Genomic DNA, 21,626 nt, shown 5'->3' with positions numbered 1-21,626 from the left:
TTGGTTGATATCTGTCTCATCTGGTTTTTAAAAAATATTTTATTTATTTATTTGAGAGATAGAAAGAATGAGCAAGGTGAGGGGCAGAGGAAGAAGCAGACTCCCTGCTGAGCGGGGAGCCTGATGTGGGGGCTCGATCCTGGGACTTTGGGATCATGACCTGAGCCGAAGGCAGACACTTAACCAACTGAGCGACCCACGTGACCCTGTCTCATCTCATTTTTATTAAAACTTTCTTTATTTCTTTTTTCTGAATTTTTGTTTGAAACAATTCAAATGGACAGAAAAGCTGCAGCAGCAACAGAAGTAGCAGTAGTAGAAACGGAGGAAGAGGGAAAAGGTGGTACGGTGAGAAGGAGGGTGCACTTTCTTGGTAGCCATTCACTGGGGACTCCCCAAGAAGAGTGTGCTCATGACTCACTTTGCTGTGCTCAGATATTTGCCAGAGCTGCCCCCAAGACTAGATAATTCCAGCTGGAAAGCTGAGGAGACCCCGAAGAAGCTTGTAGCAGGAGCAGTAAGCAAACCCTCTCCACGGAGCTGGGAAGTGGAATTTCCTGGAAGGAAAATCTGGGCAGTGCATCTTTGTATTTTCCATGGTCCACTTTGTGACACATGGATCCTCTTCTTCGCACAGGATTGAGGAACAACTCTCCTGGGGCTCTGGGGGGGTCCTCTCATCCTGACAGGAGAAAGAAGAGAGGGGTTAGCAGGACAAACTACAGCCTTTGTTGCTACAGCCCATGACAGGTTTACAAGTTACATGCCCTTCTTTTTTATATTTTTTTATTTATTTGAGAGAGAGAGTGCGCATGCAGGGGGGAGGCACAGAGTGAGAGGGAGAAAGTTTCAAGAGACTGATGAGCATAGAGCCTGATGCAGGGCTCGGTCCCAGGACCCTGAGATCACAACCAGAGCTAAAACCAAGAGTCAGCTGTTCAACCGACTGCACTACCCAGACACCCCTCACGTCCTTCTTTACTATCCTAATTTCTCCTTGCTGATCTTGGTAGCTTGCTGAGGGGCCCCCAAACCCTTATTTGTGAGGAGCTCAGGCACACCCTAGTTCAACATCTTCACTCTTTCCTAGAAGGTGTAAGTATGGAGCAAATAGAGATATTTCTAGAAAAAGACATCCTGTTACTTAGAAGAAATCGTTTGATTTAGCAGAAGTCATGAGACAGGAAAAAAAGAGAAGTCTCACCAGTTGACTTTCATGTCATATGAGAAAGAACAAAGGGAAGCTCTTAAAGAATTATAATTACACAAAACCATGCAAAGAACACTTACTAAACTACTCTGTGGCAACACGATAAAGTGTGAAGACCCCTAGTACTAACATGAAGCTCCCAACCATGACATGACTTCTAGGCGAATGGGTCCACTAAGGAAGGGACAGAATTAGCAACGTATTAGGCCCTGGGGGAACACCAAATCACAGATTTACAATCTACAGGAAAAAATACTAGCACACATGAAACAATCTGGACATGACAGTAATAATGAGGCCAGTTAGACCACCAGGCAGAAATTTGTAAAATGGAGGAGCAAATCTCCTTGCCTTTTGGAGAACTAATTTGGAACTTACAAAGTTCAGGAAGTATTGGTGTGTTGTAGGGTAATTGCCAGTAAATTCTAAAGACAGGGTAATACTTAAGTTTTTTTTTTTAATGCTCGTATCGTTAAAACATAGCATGTTGAAGTTTTTGACCCTTACACCATGGGTTCTGTTTATGGTTCTTTTCTGGTAACAACTATACACTTTTGGTTAAAACAACAATGATGACAACTTCTCCTTTGTCTCCGTGCCTCTCTGTCTTTTCCACCTAGTGTACATGATGCATTGCAGCTGGACTGACTTTTTGTGGCTGACACACCCTCCAGGGATTCTCCAGTGAGCCACATTCTATACAATCCTCTCTTCTTGAGTGCACGTGGAATCTGTCACTTGCTTCTAACCAGTAGAATATGGCACCAGTGATGGGCTGTCACTCCCTTCGTTAGGTTATTATCTGCAGATTTATCTATCTCTATCTATAGCTATTTAACTCTATCTTTCTTGCACCCGCTAGAGAGATGCTCTTTGCTCTGCTTTGAAGAAGTAAGGTGACACGTGAAAGGTCTTTGGCAAGGCTCAGGTGACAAGGAACTATAGGTGGCCCGTAGGACGTGAGGGTCCTTAGTCATTTATCCACAAGGACAGGAATCAGATTCAGATTCTTCTCTAGTTGAGCCTCCAAATGAGATTGTAGTTCGACTCAAGCAGAGCCTGCTTTCCTCTATAGAACCGAACGTGCCAAATTCTTGCTTTCTTGGCTTTGCTTTCAGTTAAGGTTCAATAAATATACATTGAACTGAATTTTTTTGGTTGTGTAAATCTTTTAAGATTTTTGTATAATTCCTCTAGATGACAGGAATAAATAAAGAAGGTCCAAGTCTTAATTTTCAGGAAGGTTACATATGTAAAACATATATGTGCATATAAAAATGTGTGAGTTTTTCTGAAACAGAAGCGTGTTATTCATTAATATTTGAGTCTTTATTTTAGTCCTGTGGAACAGGAGATTGCATGATTTATATATAGACTTCGGCAATACGTTTTGTAAATTTGGTAGAGAGGGTCCAGAGTGTTAGTAGTCTGAAGGCTTCTCATTAATCTTCCTATTAACCTTTGTATTCCTAGGAAGGTATTTGAAACATGCAAGTTCAATTAATATTTGTTGAATAAAAGTCAACTTTATCTAGAAGGGATATTTTATAGATTTCCTTTACAAACCAAACAAGCTTTAATAAAGCCTAAGATTATTCCATGGTAACCACTCTGTGTTTCCTTTATTTCCAAAAAGTTCTTCTAAATTGTAAAGGGGATTATGAACTTAACGGTTTAAATGTATTCATCATCACAATGGAATGAACGACTATATTGAACCCAGCTGTCCAAAGAATTAATTTCTTCTATTTAACATAATTTCCCTGTTCTTCCTCTGCCCCCATGCGATTGCAAGGCAGTTAGTCAAAAGTTGAAGAAAATCGTAGAATCCCAATTTGCTGTATAAGACAATTCGGAATTGTTGATTTTCAAGTGTTCTATTGACTTCCTTGGTCAACATTATGATTTAGTTTTTCTCATCATGGCAGCAGAGCTGGTCTCTACAAATAAACAGCATATAGGAAACAACACTGGAGACGTAAAGGATGCTAAATGGCCTAGTGAGGGAAAAGGGGGTGTGCCCCCCAGAACGCTGATGGGTCTGCAGTGTGTTGCAGGGAGGAGGACTGTCTAAGCAGGAAAGAAGGGGAGGAAGAAGTTTGTCATTTGCAGGAATAGTAAATTGACAGGAAGCCTTTTAACTAAACCAACTCTTAGGTCTCTTTTGACATATTAGTAAGGAAATGATCGTGTCTCAAGGAGTTGTTTCTGCCCTGTTCTAATCCCCTAGTGAATCCCCTGCTTCAGACCCATCCACCAGGATTTTGCTACCCAGGACTCAGTCCAAGGACCAGCAGCAAAGGGCATTACCTGGGAGCTCCTTAAAAGTGGAGGATCTCAGAAACCCACTTTGGACCTACTGAATCAGAAACTTCATTTTGACAGCTTCCCCAGGTGATTCGTTTACACAGCTTACTTTTGAGGACTGCAATAGAATTCTTTTCCTATAAATCCATTAGTGAGATTATGAAGGAAAAACAAAGATACGGAATGCTTATCTTTTTAACAGAACTGACCATTGTCTACCAGCATTGCATCCATAGCCCTTGGCTACTATTCATTCATTCAACAAATATTTGGGAGGCAGATGGGCAAGCATAATAAGTAATTTTTTTCGAGCTCGTTTAGCCTCCTAGATAACCATAAGGTTATTATGCCTATTTCTTATGGGGACTTGAGGAGAATGAAGAGAAGCAGCATCATGCCCCAGATGACAATAACAGTGCACAGTGGAGGCCCCGGGATCCCAATACAAGCCTCTCTGAATGCAGATCTCACGCTCCACCAGGCTCTGCCGCCCACACAGAGTGTACATTCATTCACTCTCCTCTACAGGAATGTTGCACAAGGTCAGACTTCCTCTAGTCCCGAAGCGGAGTTCCTCCTTTGGCTCTCTGTGTCATGGGCAACATGTAAGTTCGAGGTGAAAGGGAAACAGTAACCAAATTCCAGGGCTAACACTTTCTACTGTCTGGACAGAGTCGCAGGGCAGAAGAGTAAACTTGCAACATCCCGGGAACACCTAGACTTGCCATTTCATTCTTCCCTCCATCTTGGTCATCCCAGGGTGGGCATTGGAGGCGAGACGAGAGCCTAGACCGAACTTCCCATAATAAAAATGGCGGCCGCGCACTCTTGCCCAGAGGCGACACCCTAGCCTCCTTTCGGTCTCCTTGGTAACATGGCCAGCTTCTCTGGCTCCAGCCTCCGCCAGGCAAGTATGGAAATGATGATCGTTTCCCTCCCCCTGATTTTTGCGACAGTTGCTGCGAAAGTCACGGCAGTTGGGAGTCAGCTGATTTACTGCAGCGGCGGCAGTGGCAGCGGCGGCAACGGCACCTTGCAACCTCGGCGGGGAGACGCCGGCTGGGCTCGGGTTGTGGTTTGCCTACCCGGATTTGAGCACCCCACATCTTCCTCACATAACGTCCTCGCCTTGTCCCCCTTTGACGGGGCGCCCGCGGATGGTGGGACGGACAACATCGCGGCATGAGATGAAGCTGTGACAGGTGAGGGGGATTTCGAGCTATCCCAGGGGGAACCCCAGCGTGGGACGTGCCCGCAGTGGAGGTCAGGGGCCGGGGTTCAAGGGTCACAGCCCGTTCTGGCCGGGGGCCGCGCCAGCTGTTCGAGCCCTGCTGATGGAAATTCTGTTCTTTGCCGAGCCTGCAGGTCAGGCCCACAGCTAGGCTCCTTTGCCTGGAGCGGGGGTTCTGCCAGGGATCTTTGGGGTTCCTTGGCCTGGTGAATGACATTTGCTTCAGGTGACACTGGCCTTGGTTTTGAGATGGGAGCGCCCTGCTCTCAGTGGCAATTTAAACAGTGAGGTGGTTTGTGATGATGAGTGTGTGGTTATTGACAGTGCTTTCGGATAATGTGCTTGCTTTTGGGGTACGCATGGTCTCTCCTTACCTATTGGTATTCCTCTCCAGTTTGCCCTTGCCTAAGGTACGTCTGTTAGAGTTTCATCTTTGGCGTGCCACCTGCCTGCCCTCCATCTCTTTGCCCAGGGACTTGGTCTAAGGATGCCTGGTACTCCTACTTACTTTTGCGTCCCAGCCGTCTGAAGCCATATGTTTGGAGCAGGCATTACCCTGCCCTTGATTCAAAAATTGCGTTTTATGTTTTGATTCACGTGCTTTGTCAATTTCTTAGGCTCTGGGAAGAATTTGCTGGTTCTTAGAGTTCGAAATTATGTTAGGTACAGTTGCATCTTAGCATTGGCAATGTTGATGCTGCGGATTTTAGAATTCAGTGAGAGGAACAGCTTGCTTTCATGGTAACATTTGACATAAGCCAAAAAAGGCAGGCTATGACTCTTCTGGATGCTTATTGCTTAGGACTTTCTGGATAAGATGGCAAGAATCGCAGGGTGTAAAAGAGAAATTGAGTTTTTGAAATTTTGGTATAACACAGATTTTCTTGCTTTATAAGCTACTTGTACAGTGGACGTGGAGAGCAGTTTAAAAGTAAAAATAATGTATTGAAAGTTCTTTATTTATAAAGAATCCAAAACTGCCTTGATTTCATTGAAAATAACAGATCTTAGTTATTTCAAATTGGGAAAGCAGAATGTAAATAGATAGTAAATGCCTTGTTAATTTCAACAAGAGATTATTATAGAGAATTTATTTGCTTAAATGTCTATCTTTATTTTTAAGATACGCCAGAGCTCTACTTAAAACTAGACTATACACTTTTTCTTATTGCTACCTGTACATAGCTAAATTTTAAAAGATCTTGATAATTAGATAAATCAAAGGGGCTAGGCTTTGCTTTATTTGAATATCATTGTGGGAACTTACATTTTGAGTAGTGAGTCTTGTATCTTATAATTTCCTTTTATTTTTATCTTGGGTATAAGTTCTGGTTTGAAGAAAAGTGAGTGGGGTGGTTTATCTAGGTAACAGGCTTAGCAGTGAACACTTGAAAAGTAGTGGGCTAGTTTTTGTGCCTTTGTCATGAGAAGAGTCGGGTAACATTTAGCTTTAGTAGTGTGCTGTGTGTTAGGTGTGAGTCCTTGAAGTTTGTTTTGGACTTCAGGTGAAGAGGATTGAATTAATTATTCTTAATTCAGTGATCATCTTTGGCGGTTCTAGGTTTGTCTCCTGTTTTTTTTTTTCCTTCCATTCATTGTGTTTTATTTCCAATTCCCACTCCATTCCCTTGCTCATCAACCCATGGGAAACCATTTTAACATGTGTGATGTGTATCCTTTGTTCGTATGTGTTACTAAATGTATATTGTTTTGGGTGCCCACATTTTTTATTTTTAGAGATATGGCATATTTTATATGTTGTATGTTATATATCACATATGTTGTATAATACTGTGTATTGAAATTTTGTTCTCTTCCTACCACATTTTAAAGATCTATCTGTGTCACTGTCCGTTGCATCTGACTGCTGCACAGTATTTCAGAGAGTATATTCATTACAGGTTTCCATCTACTCTCCTATTTGTGGATGCCCATTTTACCTTTATTTTCCTACCACCTAGACAATTCTATAATGAACATACCTCCAAGACCTCTATGATGCTTTCTTTGAGATTTACATCCAGGAATGTGATGTCTGGATCTTAGGGCATTCATATATTTTATCAAAAGAGTGCTAGATTGTGTTTCAGAACAAACCCTAATGGTTTCCACTTCTGCAGGCAGTTCTTGGAGGTTTCTATGTCTTTGTCGCTCCACTGTTGCTTAACGTTATGCAGTGTCCTAGTTTTTCCACCTTAATTGATACAAAGTAAAATCTCATTTTAAATTACATTTCACTGTTACTAAGGAGTTTGGTTGAGCAGTTCTTCATGTGCATTTTATCTTTTTGGTTTTCCCTCTTGTAAAATTGTTCATCCCTTTCTCATTTTTGAGGTTTCATTCCTTTTCTTGTTGATCTGCAGAAGTTCTTGTATTTCCTAGATACTAGTCTTTTAAATATTTTAAGTATCTCTGTTCCTGTTCTGTCATTTGTCTGTAATGTTTTTCATGATGTGCTTCATTGAACAGAAATCTTCAATTTTGTTGTAATCAGATTTTTAAAAATTTGCCTTATGGTTTGTGCTTTGGGGGTTTTAAGAAGTCTTTCCCCAAATCCTATGTCATAAAGTTACTCTTATTTTATGTTCTACTAACTTCATAGTTTTTCTTGAAAAATGTAGGTCTTTAGTGCCTCCCGAGTCTTTTTATATGTCACAAGGAAGAGATTCAGTTTATTTTCCATGTAGTGTGCCAGTTTTCCTAGTGGCATTCTCTCCTTTCCCCTTAGATAAGATGCTACACTCATTGTATATCAAGTTCTCATACACACTCTGAACACTGTATTGTGTTCCTTTGGTTTATTTGTTTGCTCTTGCTGTAATACCATGTGGTTTTCACACCATGGCTTTGTATTAATTTTTTTCCCTATATGAGTAATTCTTCCCATTTTGTTTTAGCCTGTGTTCGAAATAATTATAGATCACAGAAGTTGCAAAAATAGTACGGAGAGGTCCGGTTCCCCCAATGGTTACATTTTATATAACATCACCCAATTTCCCCCAATGGTTACATTTTATCCAACTATATATAGTACAACAGCTAAACCCAGAAATTGACATTGGTGCAATGCCTGAAAATGGCTCAGTGCCATTTTATCACCTGTGTAGATCCCTGTAACCATCACTGCAGTCAAGATAGAGAACTGTTCCATCATTGCGAAGATCTCCTTCCCACTACACCTTTTTAGTCACATCCATCTCTTTTCAATCCCCGACCTCTGCTCACTAATCAGTTTTCCATCTCTATAATTGTATCTGTGCAGGAGTGCTGAATAAATGGAATTACACAACATATGATTTTTTGAGATTGAGATTCATCCAAATTTTGCATGAGATAATTTTTGAGATTCATCCAAATTGTTGCATAATTTGAGTAGTATTCTACGGTATATGTGTACTGCAGTTTGTGTAACCATTCACTAGGACATTTCTAGTTTTTGGGTATTACAAATAAAGGTGCAGTGAACATTCTTAGACAGTGTGTGTGTGTGTACAAAGTTTCACATTTTCTGGGATAAATGCCTTGGAAGGTGATTGCTGGGTGGTATGGTAAGTGTAGGTTTAGTTTGTGAAGAAACTGCCAAACTCCTTTGCAGAGTGGCTGCACCATTTTATGTTCCCATTAGCAATGTATGAGAGATTGAGTTTCTTTGCATCCTTACCAGTTTGGTATTATCACTATATTTTTATTTTAGCTGTTTATATGTGTAGTGGTATCTCATTGTGGTCTTAATTTGCCCCTCCAAATGGCTAGTGATGTTAAGTATCTGGTAGGGCAAGTTCTCCATTCTTTGCCCATTTTCAAAGTTGGTTTAGCTATTTGTGGATTTTTACTCTTTATATATTTTAGAACTAGAGTTTCTAAAAACAACACAACTAGGATTTCGATTGAGGATGCATTGAATATATGGATTTATTTTGGGGAGAATTGACAACTTTGTAATACTAGGTCGTCTTATCCAAGAACATTGAACGGTCTTCCATTTATGACTGAGCAGAATTTTTGTTGTTGTTGTTTAAAAAAATGCTTTGGCTAGATTTAAAGTAGATTATTGGAGATAGAAGAAAATGCTACTGATTTCCATATATTGATTTTATGTTTGTTGTGTTCTACTAGACAGAGATCAAAATTCATAGTATAAATCTGGAAATAATTTTAGTATTTGTAGTGTTAGGCCTGGAACTAGGTAGTGACTTTATTCCTGATTTATCTGTTACATTTCTCTGTGACACTTGTCTGTTTGTTGAGACAGATGATGAAAGTATGAGGTTAATGAGGTTTGTAGGTTCTGTTCCCATTTTGTCCCCTTCATTGTTGTACTTTATACAGTTCATAGTCTTAGCTATATGCATGCCATTGATCATAGGCAGAACCAACAGAATTTTTCTATGGGCCAGTGAAATCCTATCATCAATAAGAGGATACCTTATGTTCTTGCTTACATATACTATGATTATGATGTCAACTTAGAATCTGAACTCTATGCATGTAGTTCATCTGATTACTTAAAACTACTTTGCCAGTAAGAGCACAACAAAATTTGTTGGAAGGAGAAGCCCTACATCATGACTACATTTAGAAAGTCCTTGTCCAAGTGGAATTTCTTTTTTTTTCTATTAACATATATACTGTATTTATGAAACATTAAATACTTAAATTAGGCATCTTTTCCAAAATATGTTGGTGATGTTTAATGAACATGTAGGGTCCCCCCCTCGCCCGATAGTTGCTTGGGTTAGTGAGAGTCAGAAAATGATGGAACAATAAAATGTTAGGGCAGTGGTGAGTAGTTCAGGGCAGAGAAAATTTCTGAAGTGCCAAGGATTATTCTCTATGCTCCTAGAATAGAAAATTACTGGAGGGGCGCCTGGGTGCCTCAGTGGTTAAGCATCTGCCTTCAGCTCAGGGCATGATCCTGGTGTTCTGGGATCGAGCCCCACATCAGGCTCCTCCGCTATGAGCCTGCTTCTTCCTCTCCCACTCCCCCTGCTTGTGTTCCCTCTCTCGCTGGCTGTCTCTCTCTCTGTCAAATGAATAAATAAAATCTTAAAAAAAAAAAAGAAAATTACTGGAAATACATGGCTTTTTAAACCACTGTCTTCCATTCAGCTTAGCAGTTATAACTTATGACCTTTCAAACTCACTCAAGGTATTTTACTAGTGTTTTGCACATACATATTTCTCTCTGAATGTTGGTAGTTAATATATGTCAGTGATAACAGATTGATAAGAGTGTGCCAGTTACCTTCTGTTCTCACATTCAAGTTATTTATTTGGCTGTCTTCCTTAAGGGCTCTTCTTTCCTCTAAACATTTCAAATACAAACAAACAATAAAAACCACCATTAGGGGAAGTGAAAAGTTCACACTAATAAAATATCACTTTACTTAGTTTGAGAAACAGTTTTGTGACTCATTAACAGGCCTTTGTGAGTGTAGTAGTGATTAAAGTAAACCAAGTCAGCTAATTAGCTGCATAGGTCCTACCGTATGTCTGGCTTCATATGTGTCAGAAGAATAAAAGTAGAATAAAAGTAGAATAAAAGAGGCTACAATATAGGAACAACTTGCAGCTGGTGAAAAACAATTAGTGTGTTAGGGATTTGGTTAGGGAGACATATTAATTGCTGACATTGTTATAGAAAAAGTAATGATAACTCCTTTGTGAATCTGAAGCATGTAAAATCAAGATGGATTTTAATTCGCAACTTTTTAGAAAACCAAAACAAACATACTTTATTCAGTACTTTGTTCATTTATTCAACAAATATTTGGGTGCCTGCTAAGTGGCAGAAATTCTAGGCACTGGAAATACAGTATAGAACAATAAACATAAACCATCACCTTCATGGAGCTTATGTTATAGTGGGAAAGCCAGATGACAAATAAGCAAAATGTTTGGTATGTTAAAGGATTGTAAGTGCTTTGGAGAAATACAATAAAATACTGTGGGGATGGTGGATTTTACAATTTCTGTTGGTCAGGAAAGGCATCCCTGAGAAGATGACAGTCTAGCAGAGACCTGAAGGGGGTGAGGGAGTGTACCATGAAGACCTGGGAGACACTTCTGAGATAAGATCCTGCCTGATGAAGAAAACCAAGAAGCAGAGTGGATCAAGAGCGAGCGAGGGAGAGAACAATAGCCTCACTCATGTAGGATGGGCAGTTGTATAGTTTGGCTTTTCCTCTTGGTGAGACAGGAAGTCACAGGAGGAATTCGGAGTAGCTTTGTGATATGATGTGATTTTTTTTTTTTTAATAATGTCATTTTGCATGCTCTGTTGAGATTGTAAGGGGGCAAGGCTGGAAACAGGGAGACAGTTAAGAAGCTATTGTATTATCTATGGTGGGAGTTGCTGGCAATCTGGAATAGAATGGTGGTAGTAAAGGTGTAGAGGAGTCTGTGGGTTCTGGATATAGAACTCTTTGAAGGTATTGTCAGTAGAGTTTTCCAATGGATTGGGATGTGGAATGTGTGTGAGAGAAGAATCAAAGATGATTCTGGGATTTTGGCCTCTGAAGCTATAAAAATGGAGTTGCTATTAACCAAGATGGTGAAGATTGTGGGAGGGGCAGGTTTGGGGAAGAAGACCAGGGACTCACTTTTGAACAGGTCAAGTTTGAGAAGCTAATTAGCCATCTGGAGGGACATACTGATTAGGAAGCTGGATAGGTCACTTTGGAGTCAGAAGAGAGCCCTAAACTGTAATTGGGGATTGTCAACATGTAATTGGTATTTAAGCTGTGAACCTTGGTGAAATCACTGAAGGAGGGAGAAAGGAAGGGAAAGAGTGTTGCCAGAAAAGAAGTCCAAGGACTGAGCTCTTGGGATGCCAACATTTAAAGGTCAACAATGAGGAAAAATGGAGACTAAAGCAAAAGATATATCAGGGAAGTGTGAAGACCCGGAGGGCAAGAGAAGTGTTTCAAGGAAGAGGAATTATGAACTATGTCAAACGCTGCTGGTAGGTCAGGAAAGATGAGGATTAGGACCTGACATTGGATGTAGTAATGGAAAGGTCATTGGTGACCTTGTCAAGAGTAGTTTTGTGACAGGCAGAACACTTTTCTGTAGTCTCTAAGAAGGGTAATGTTGGACAGATGATGACATTCTGACTTGGAAAGAGGTTACATATTTCCTTAAGGTTTGCAGCTAGTAAATGGAGGACCTGGATTAGTCCCTAGTCAGTATGACTGTCAAATCTTTGTACTTACCCAGCATACCTTACTGATCCCCAGAATACTGTGAAAGTTCAACTTCCAGTTTGGGAAAGCATGTTTGTTTCTACTTCTGGGTAGTTTAATTTATGAGCAATGAGAAACTTCAGTGCTTAATTTAGTTTTGATGGCAAAGTGAGGGAAACAAGTAGGAATAATTGGAGATGCAGATGAGATTAGAGGTGAGTGGGTCGAAGTTGGTTCTGTTTTCCCTAAAATGTAGGGGCTTGATGGGCATAGTTTGCTTTTAGCTTAATCAGTAACTCTTGAAACTGAAGCAGTTTGGTGATAGAGCATAAGTTGACTTCAGACATCCTGATTGCAGCTGTAGAAATTTAGAACATGACTCATGCCTCAAAATCTATGAATCATTTAAAAAATTGGGATATATTTTTTGACCAGATAGCTCTACAGTTCTACAGTTCTTCAAAACCTGATTCTCCTGCACTCAGGGCTGTTTTGCAGTAAGCGTAGTCTTCTGTTGCCATCTGCTCGTTGCACATGTCCTTTTGGAACGGAATATTGGAACTCCCTTAAAAAAGTGGTCCTTCAGTGTCACGTTCATTGGGAATTGTTTTCTTGCCATTCAAATAAAAAAGTATGATCTTGTCAAGCTAGGGACAGGCTTAGTGTTCAGAAGGTCACGTTCCTCACAGCCCTTTAATTCCGGAAACCTTTTGTTCTGAGTAAGTAGCTCAGTAATTTCTTCAGTACATTTTATGGCCTAGCTGTCCTACTGCATTACAGTAAACAGTCTTTATGATCTGATTCAGTTTTTTCCAAGTCTTCAATAAATTGGTAACAAAAGCACAGCACAACGAAAATTCATAATCTTAACGATCACTTCCTTCATCACATCATATTGTGAATTTGACTTGAAGACACTCTTCTGACAAATGGTGTAGGAATATTCTATGAGAATCTGAGTAAACCTTTACAGACTCTTCTTTCTTTTATTGTATCTGTGGCAAGCTTAGTTCAGCTTTTTAATGTATAGTCCCTGTTACTCATGTTCCCCATAGGAAGGTGGGTTGTTCATGTGTGCCCGTTCTCATGAGAGAGAATTTGAGTTTGTTGTTGTCTGTAAGTCTCAGGGGGCCTGCCTGAGGCATAGGAAGTACACATACTGAAATGATGTTGATTCTCTTATGAAAATGCCTGCGTTCATGGGATAGAAATACATCTTGGCTTTTGCATTTGAGAGTTTAAAAAGTAATGTCGAGAAATTAACATTGATCTCATACTAGATTTTTCATATATTCTGTTCTATAGCTTTTAGAAATCACATGGGATATCAGTGTCACATGGGGTATTGCAAAATGTTATTGGAGTATCATTCTATAGGTTATTGATAGCTTTAAAGGAAGAAAAAATAGTACAGTGGAAATATCTGGTAGTCGGTACCTTAATCAAATGGTGTGGGACAATGTGATGTTCCATGCTTCCTGGGGTGGATGTAGTGTAAAAGTGTGCAACACCACTTACAAAGTATTCTCACCAAAAATGTTTTACTTGAGCCTAATGATGCCTTTAGATCCAAATTCCAGATTACAGGAAAACAGGAGATAGAGAAACAAGGTAAATGACATCATGAAAAAAAATCACACAAATCTAAAATGTGTAACATTTTATAAGTAATTGATTTTGTTTTGATTTTTAAAGTTAATATGAAAAAAAGGAGGTTGGGCCTGTCCTAGAACTAAAGACTAAAGAGACATAACCAAATTCAGCGTGTACAACTTGAGTATTTACTGGTTTAAAAAAAGTTACAAAAGACATTTTTAAACAGTTGAAGTAATTTGAATGTGAACTGGATAGTAAGTGCTATTAGAGAATTATTGAGGTGTTGATAATGGGGATTGCGATAATGATACTGTGTTTATGAAGGAGAATGCTCTATATTTTTAAGTTCTCTATTTTATTTAGTGGTGAATTGTCATGATGTGTTTAGGTTATTTTCAAATGGTTTAGCAACAAAGAGTATGTATATAATATGTATATACATACATAAATATTGACGAGGGAAATATGACATTTGTTGAGTGATCTTTATACTATTTTTTGAACCTTTTTTACATTTGAAATTTTTCATAATAAAAAGTTGGGGAGAGTCATAAGGGGAAAAGTAAATTTCATCCTAATTTTTATTAAAAGAATAACCAAACTAAATAGTCCAAATCTAAGGAAAAACAGGGATGAAAGATCTTCCCTTGTTCCTTGAATTTTTCTTTGGCTTTCTGGGCCCTCACGTATCTAGGCAGAAGAAAGCTGAAAAAATAGAAAGAGGATCATTGTGAGAGAACTGAACCAGAAACCAAAAAGAGATGGTTGAGGATTAGCAAGTGCTCAGCCATGTCAAACTAGCAGCCTTATTAGACTGTTAAGGACTGAATAAGATGGTTGGATTTAGAAAGAATGGAAAGAATAGGTGTCAACAGTCCATTAATGTCAAAGCATTCTCTCTTTTCTCAGGTCGCTCCAAGGCATCTCTTCTGTCTGTTAGTGCTGGAGAGTTCTGTCCTGGAGTCTCATGTTAGAGAAATCGTTGGTCTCTTCATGTGGAGGGAGATCTTGAGATCCTTAGATCTTGTTTGAAGATAGAACTCAATTACATGAGGCCTTTGTAATAAGGAAATGGAAACAGGGAGTCAAAGACCAAGGGTTCAAAATGTTGATTATACTTAGAATGTCAGAGAGAACTGGATTTATGACCGGGGCCAGTAACAAGGGAAGGTGTTTTGAACAAAAAGGACATGTGAACATGTTTGAAGGATGAAGGCTAACTTAGCAGAGATTAAAATGGTCGACTGGAGGAGGATAATTAAGGGAGTAAGATTCTTTTTTTTTTTTTTTTTTAAAGATTTTATTTATTTATTTGACAGAGATAGAGACAGCCAGCTAGAGAGGGAACACAAGCAGAGGGAGTGGGAGAGGAAGAAGCAGGCTCATAGCGGAGGAGCCTGATGTGGGGCTCGATCCCATAACGCCGGGATCACGCCCTGAGCCGAAGGCAGACGCTTAACCGCTGTGCCACCCAGGCGCCCCAAGGGAGTAAGATTCTTGAAAAAGTCCAGAAGGAGTTAGATTTAGCAAAACAAAACAAAACAAAACAAAACTCTTCTCTTGCTTGGCACACAGTGAGAGCTTAGTAAATGCTAGTTATTGTTATTCTTTGTTTATTCATTCAGTAGATACATATTGACCACTACTGGAAGTCAATGACTATTCTAGGTGTTGGTGAGCTACCGCAAATCCCAGTAGAAAGCAGTTTGCTTGATAATGATTAAATAACAAAAGTGGTAGGTTTACATAGATGATCTGGTTTTACCCTTGAGGAACACAGATTGTAATGGAACATCAGATTTCTAAACAAATAACTACACACAAGGCTAAGTGTTATGCACCTGGAGGTAGAACATGTAGTGAAAACATGTTTGCAGAAGTAGTGAATCATGGGGTTTGGGACAGAGCGCTCACAGCAGAGAACTAGCATTTGAAAGATTATAGGTTACAGATAAATTCTTGTTAAACATTTTTTGGAAACGCTGTGTGTGCACGTGTACATATTTAAAACAAAACCTGGTGAGTCAAAACCATTTTCTTTCTTTATTAAATTACATTTTGGAATACAGTGAAGAATCCAAAGGTGGGAGGGAAACCTTAAGACCAATGATTTATCTTCAGAATTAGGATTCCCGCTCAATCTAGTCTCTTATTTCTTAATTTCCTTCTTTATAGGTAGCCGTCATTATTGTGTGTTTTGTCTTTGTTTTTGTGTTTTTGGCCTGGTATCATTACAGAATTATTCTGAATATTGTATGTGTACGTTCTTATGCATGTATAGATGTATATAGATACACATATATCCTCCTTTTGGAGCCCACAGTGGGAGTATATTTTACATACTGCACTGCACCTTTATCTCCCACTATATATTTTGGAGATTATTTCATTTCTCACACTGCAGTGTTCTATGGTAAGGCTCTATCATAATTTATGTAATCCCTGATTGATGGACGTTAAAGTTTTTTCTATGTACCCTTTAAAAATTAGAGAAAATTTTAAATACATATGAATAGAATAATGTAGTGAGCAGACTTGGAGATGGAGATTGGCACTCAGGTTTATTAGGGAGTGCTCTTGGTATCAGTACCCTGGGAGGGGTGCGTGGGTGGCTCAGTTAGTTAAGCTTCCAACTCTTGATTTCGGCTCAGGTCATGATCTCAGGCTAAGTGCTCAGTGGGGAGTCTGCTTGAGATTTCCTCCTCCCCTCATCACCTCTCCCAGCTCACACTCGTGTTCTCCCTCTCTCTCCAACAGCAAAACAAAACAAAACAACAGCAAAAAAAACCAAAACCCACCAAAAACCCCCACCAAAACATGGGGTTGGGGGTTTGGGCAGGGGGGTGGGGAAGGACAGGAAGTGGGTTCTGTCAAAGGGAGAAGTGGAGTTGTGATAAATCTCAATGGAATCTCAGTTGACCCTGGAGGGTGAGGGGAATTCTGAAGATAGAATGACCCTTTAGGGCTATCTTGAATTGATATGAGGGGGCTTGGTTTTTATATCCTTGAGCTGATCAGTCACTGGATATGGATTGTCCTATGGGAAGGGGAGAAGAGTTTGGGCAAAGCATTTCCCTTTGGCTAGGGCAGTCCTTGGTGGGGGCAGACAACCCAGGGCTCTCAGCAGCTGGGTTGTAAGTCCTTAATTCCTGAAGGAGGGTATGGATGAAGACCATCCCTCACACTTAATGATCCTGTTTCACCTTCATCCCTTTAGATATCTCTTACGCCCTGTTTCCTCCTTCCCTCCCCCATGTGCTGCTGAGCCCAGACATCATTATCATTTTATGCATGAATACTAGAGTTCTATTTACCTTTGAGTAACGTGATTTAGTAAAACATATTGATTAACCAGGTTGACTGGAGAATGATGTTTTCTGGTATATGGAAGTTTGCAGTAAATGAAGATACTATAGAATAGTGAAGAGTAGGGGAGCCTGGCTGTCTCAGTAGATAGAGCATGCAACTCTTGATCTCAGGGTTGAGTTCAAGTCTCATGTTGAATATAGAACCTACTTAAAAAGAAAAAAAAAATAGTGCAGAGTATTTTTATTGCATTAAGAATCAGGAGGTATGTATATGCCTCTGAGCTCTGAGATCAGTTTGCCATATGATTTTTAGAGAATTGCCAATGGACCTAAATATCCACCAAAATAAAAACTGTTAGATGGCAAATGGGGTATATTCTTTTCATTTTTAAATTAGGAAGCCAGTTTATTTTTTTATTTTTTTGTCAATTATAAAAGGCTGTCTTTCGCAATAGCTGAAATGTCAAAAACAAGCAAAGCCATGGGAGGTAGACTCACATTTCATCAACTTGCAGTGACTTGGTTTTCGGATGCAAGCAAAGGGGGTTGGCGTTTTTGCCACTCTTGGGGAACACTTTCTGTTGAATTGTCTGCTGCCATTTAATGAAAATGTTTTCTGAGTTATAATTTCTCTGAGACCAAACGATGCATCTGTTCCCCTTTTGCCTTATTTATGTTATCACTTCTCATCCTCACCCCATGCTTGCTTCCTCCCTCTTTCCATCTCACTCTGCTTAGAAAGTAATAGTCACATGTGTTTGTCTTGCCTTTGGCCTTACACATTGCATCAAACCCCATGATTTATTGTTTTTCTTTATTGTCTTGTATTTACTTTTTCTTTCAAAACTCATAATTTTAGCTAAGCTTCTTATCTCTGTGCACCCAGGCTCGTTGTAGTAGCATCATATTTGTTTCCCTGTCTGTATTGTTTTCTCCATGGTAATCTGAACTTTACACTATGTCGCCGAGTTTTAGCATGTCGCTTCTCTATTTAGAGATCTACTTATGGGACCACTAAGTCTCTTTAGTCTGATCCTGCTCAAGACTAATGTGAAACCTTATAATATCTTCACCCTTCTCAAAACCTATAGTTAGTAAATTCTGGGTAAATGTAGAGTAATTTGTCTCATGTGTTAGAATCTGAATTTATTGATGACTTCACTGGGCATCTGAATCATACTAATAGTGCCTATCCTTTATGTAGAGGACTTTTAATATTTCAAAATGCTTTTTCTTTTCTCTTGTCCTCATAGTACCTTTGTGTAAAACCTATATCAAAATTCATGTTGTATCTTTATCAAGTTGATGTGCTGAACACCAACTCCTATCTATTGTATCTCTAAAAGAACTCTCATATTCATCTTATTATTGCTGTTCTCACGACTACTATCATATATTTATTAAAGACCGCCTATATGGCAGATACTATGCTAAGCATTATGTGAATACACAGATGTGGTTCTTGATCTTAGGGAACACGAGCATGAAGAGTAGCAGGGCAGAGTAGTTGTCATTTGTTCATTAAACAAAAAGCGCAGAAATAAGTAATGAGAGATTGTGGTAAATTTCAGTACCATCATTTCTTACCAGCAGTACTGCGGTAGCCCCACTGGTCTGCAAACCCAGTTTTATCGCTAGCCATTGTATTGCAGCTAGAATGATCTTTCTGAAAAGCAAATTCAGGGTTAAAACACTTGACCTGTTTCCTATTGTTGTCAGGTTATACTCTAAATTCCTTCAGATAGCTTATCAAGTCCTTTATGATTGGTGCATATCGACCTGTTGTTTCTTGTCTCGTCATTTGGCCTTTGTGCTCTGAATGCCAACTCTACTATTTTCACTGTCGAGAAAGAATTGAACTCTCTTACCTATGGGATTTAGAACATGTGATTCCTTGAGCTTCCTGGGTTAATTCCTGCGCATTCTCACCATTATTTCTTCCAAGAGTCCTTCCTGGATCCATTCAAGTGTAGGTTAGGATATCTATCTTCTGTGTCTCCATAGGTCTTGAGATTTCTCCTGTATCACACTCTGTGGTAATTATTTGCTTGCATGTGTGTAAGCCCCATTAGATAGTTGAATTGTGCCCATTTTATCTACTACTGTAATGCCGTGCTACTGGCACAAAATGAAAACTTGGGAAATGCTGCTCTAAAATGTATACTAATTATTGTTATTATGAGACAGAATTTAATTTGAAACCTGCTTTAGTATCACGTAGGAGTTTGTAGCATTACTTCTAATAAAGTCATGCAGAACTGAATTGTCATATTTGCAGGTAATAGAAGCATATACATTAGTTCTCTTCTGTTATAGCAGAAAGTCATTGAAAAATCATAACCTTATTAAAAATCTAACTTTATTAAACATGAAACGGTAGTGCTGGAAGAAACGAGTGGATGTGGAAGCAAAATGTGAAGAAGTAGCAAAATCTGTGTTTTTAAAAAATTAATGTTTACTGAGCATCTACCATGTGGTAGGTATTTCACTAGTTGCATCACATGTATGTCTCGATCATTACGTGTTCTCTCGATCATTAGGACAGCTTTTTTAAAAGAGGGTATTATTGTCCATCTTTTGCAGATGGGGAGGCTGAGACCTAAAGGGGTAACTTTTTCAAGATTCTACAGAAGAGCCAGGATTTGAATACAGTTCTGATTGTAAGTTCAGTGTTCTTTCAATTATGATTATTTTTATTGTTGTTGTTGACTGAAGTACAGTTTTATTTCTATACAGAACTGAGAAATAGAGGAGATTCAGTGAAATAGAGAAATACATGAAATTAAAACAACCAAAAGAGATGACTTAGAAGTAAACATTAAGATCCCTGCTCTTCATGATTTGATTTTTTTTGACTTCAAAAGGATTCAAAATTAGTTTTATAAATAACTCTTGAGGAGAAAACTAAGCTTTAGAAATGATATGATCAAAGCCTGCATGATTAGTGGCAAAATGAGAAGTAGCATCTACAACTCCTGATATTTGACTGTGAAGCTTGATCAGTTAAAAATTTTTATTTAACAGCCAGTCTCTCAATTTAATTTTAAGCCAGATTTTGATACAAACATGAATGAAAGTTGAAGGTTCCTAGTATTCTTCTGATTCTAGAAGCATCTATTTATAGTTTGAAATCTATTTATAATTTGAAAGCTAGCATTTTTCCTTGATATATTAGTGGCAAAATATGAATATATTGTACACAATATTTTGGAGAGTTAGTAAGATAATTTTCTTCAGAGTTTCTATTAAAATTAATGTTATGTCAGATTAACAATTTGTTCAATCACTTTTGCTTTGGGCCTTTTCCATGAAAATATGAATTTTTAAAATCTCATTCCCGTTCCAGGACTTGTTTCATTGCCATGTAATCTAAAGCTTTTTTGGAATATATTTAATTTCCTTCATAAACTAGGTGATAATGTAAACAAGAATGGATTATTAGCTAATTAATAGAGCAGTTGAATGATGATGGTTGGAGAACTGCATACTCTGTATTTGTATTTCTCTTAACTCCCGTGCACTGCCAATTTAGAATGTCTTGGCTTATGTGTTACTCAGTTTGAAGAAATTCAAACTTAGATTCCTGTGTCCTACTTAATTATATGGTTAGGACCTGGCTAATTTGCCCATTTTTTGTTTTAGTCGCTTAGAATTGGTTACCAAGTGGTTGTCTTGGTTAATTCTTCTTAGAGGTATTTGACTGTGATATCCTAATATCATAAGCCATGGTATCCTTTATTTCACATTATTTCATTAGTGCTTTTTGTGGTTTTTCTAAAATTTCACTTTTATTCGATTTTTAAGACATTAGAAAAAAATGTTTTGAAGCATTTATAATTTTGATGGACTGAGATTATCATTTTTTTCCTGTATATATTTCCTTGTACTAAGAATGTTCACACATATAATGTTCATATAATGAACTAAAGATTCCTCATCCCATTCCTTTGTTTGATTTCTTTCTTTCTTCTCCTTTCATCTAAGCTATATATTCACATGGTGTATAGGGTCAAATAAATGTAGAAGACTTTATTACACCAAAAAGCATGAGAGGAAAAAAAATTTGTTGAAATCCCAAAGGTCTATGGCATAGTGATTAAGGATTATGTGAAATTTTAGGTAATTCACAAGACATCCATTACCGACAAGTACCATGGAAGGAAAGGCTGTCTGTCTTAGTTTAAGGTAAATGAATTAGTCTCTAAAATAGCCCAGGTTATTAAATAAATACCAGTAACTGAATTATAGAAAGCATCTTATAGATCACGTTTCTTTATTTTATTTTTTCTAAAGATTTATTTATTTATTTGAGAGAGCGTGTATACATATGCACGAGAGAGCAAGGAGAGGGGCAGAGAATCTTCAAGGAGACTTCCCGCTGAATGGGGAGCCTGATGCGGGGCTGGATCACATGATCCACGAGATCATGACCTGAGCTGAAACCAAGAGTTGATGCTCAACCAACTGAGCCACCCAGTTGCCCCAAGATCGTTTCTTTATAATGATAGTTTCTTCAGTAGATGTTCCAAGAAATTCCTGTTAATTATTACACCATAACCAGATTTCTAGGTTTTAAGGAATTAATACTTATTGAACTGTATCTAGGTTAAAATAAGTACTAAAAGTATTATGTCTTTTCTTTGATTCAGAAATTCAAGTTAGAATCTTATAGTCTCTCAAATTGTCATGAATAAAATGTGTTTATTGTGTATGTTAAAGGGAATTGTAAGTCTTAAGAAAGATTAATATTATCTATGTTCCAAGAATAATTTGTTTCAATGGAGAACATG

The 21,626-nt window shown here is 38.5% G+C and overlaps 1 protein-coding gene across 1 annotated transcript in view; it reads left to right on the top strand.

Annotated features, from left to right (window-relative positions):
• The first annotated feature begins 4,584 nt into the window (after nucleotides 1-4,584).
• Nucleotides 4,585-21,626, top strand: part of WDR7 (WD repeat domain 7) — a 337,551-nt gene continuing 320,509 nt past the window's right edge. The window contains exons 1-2 of the mRNA XM_040632480.1: nucleotides 4,585-4,719; nucleotides 19,420-19,496. The gene's annotated coding sequence lies outside the window, so the exon portion shown is untranslated. The remainder of the gene's footprint in view (nucleotides 4,720-19,419; nucleotides 19,497-21,626) is intronic.

This window comes from Ursus maritimus, unplaced genomic scaffold (genome assembly GCF_017311325.1).
Source record: "Ursus maritimus isolate PB19 unplaced genomic scaffold, ASM1731132v1 scaffold_18, whole genome shotgun sequence".
Lineage (NCBI taxonomy): Eukaryota > Metazoa > Chordata > Mammalia > Carnivora > Ursidae > Ursus > Ursus maritimus.
Note: the sequence above shows the minus strand (reverse complement) of the source record. Positions and strands in the feature narration are given on the sequence as shown.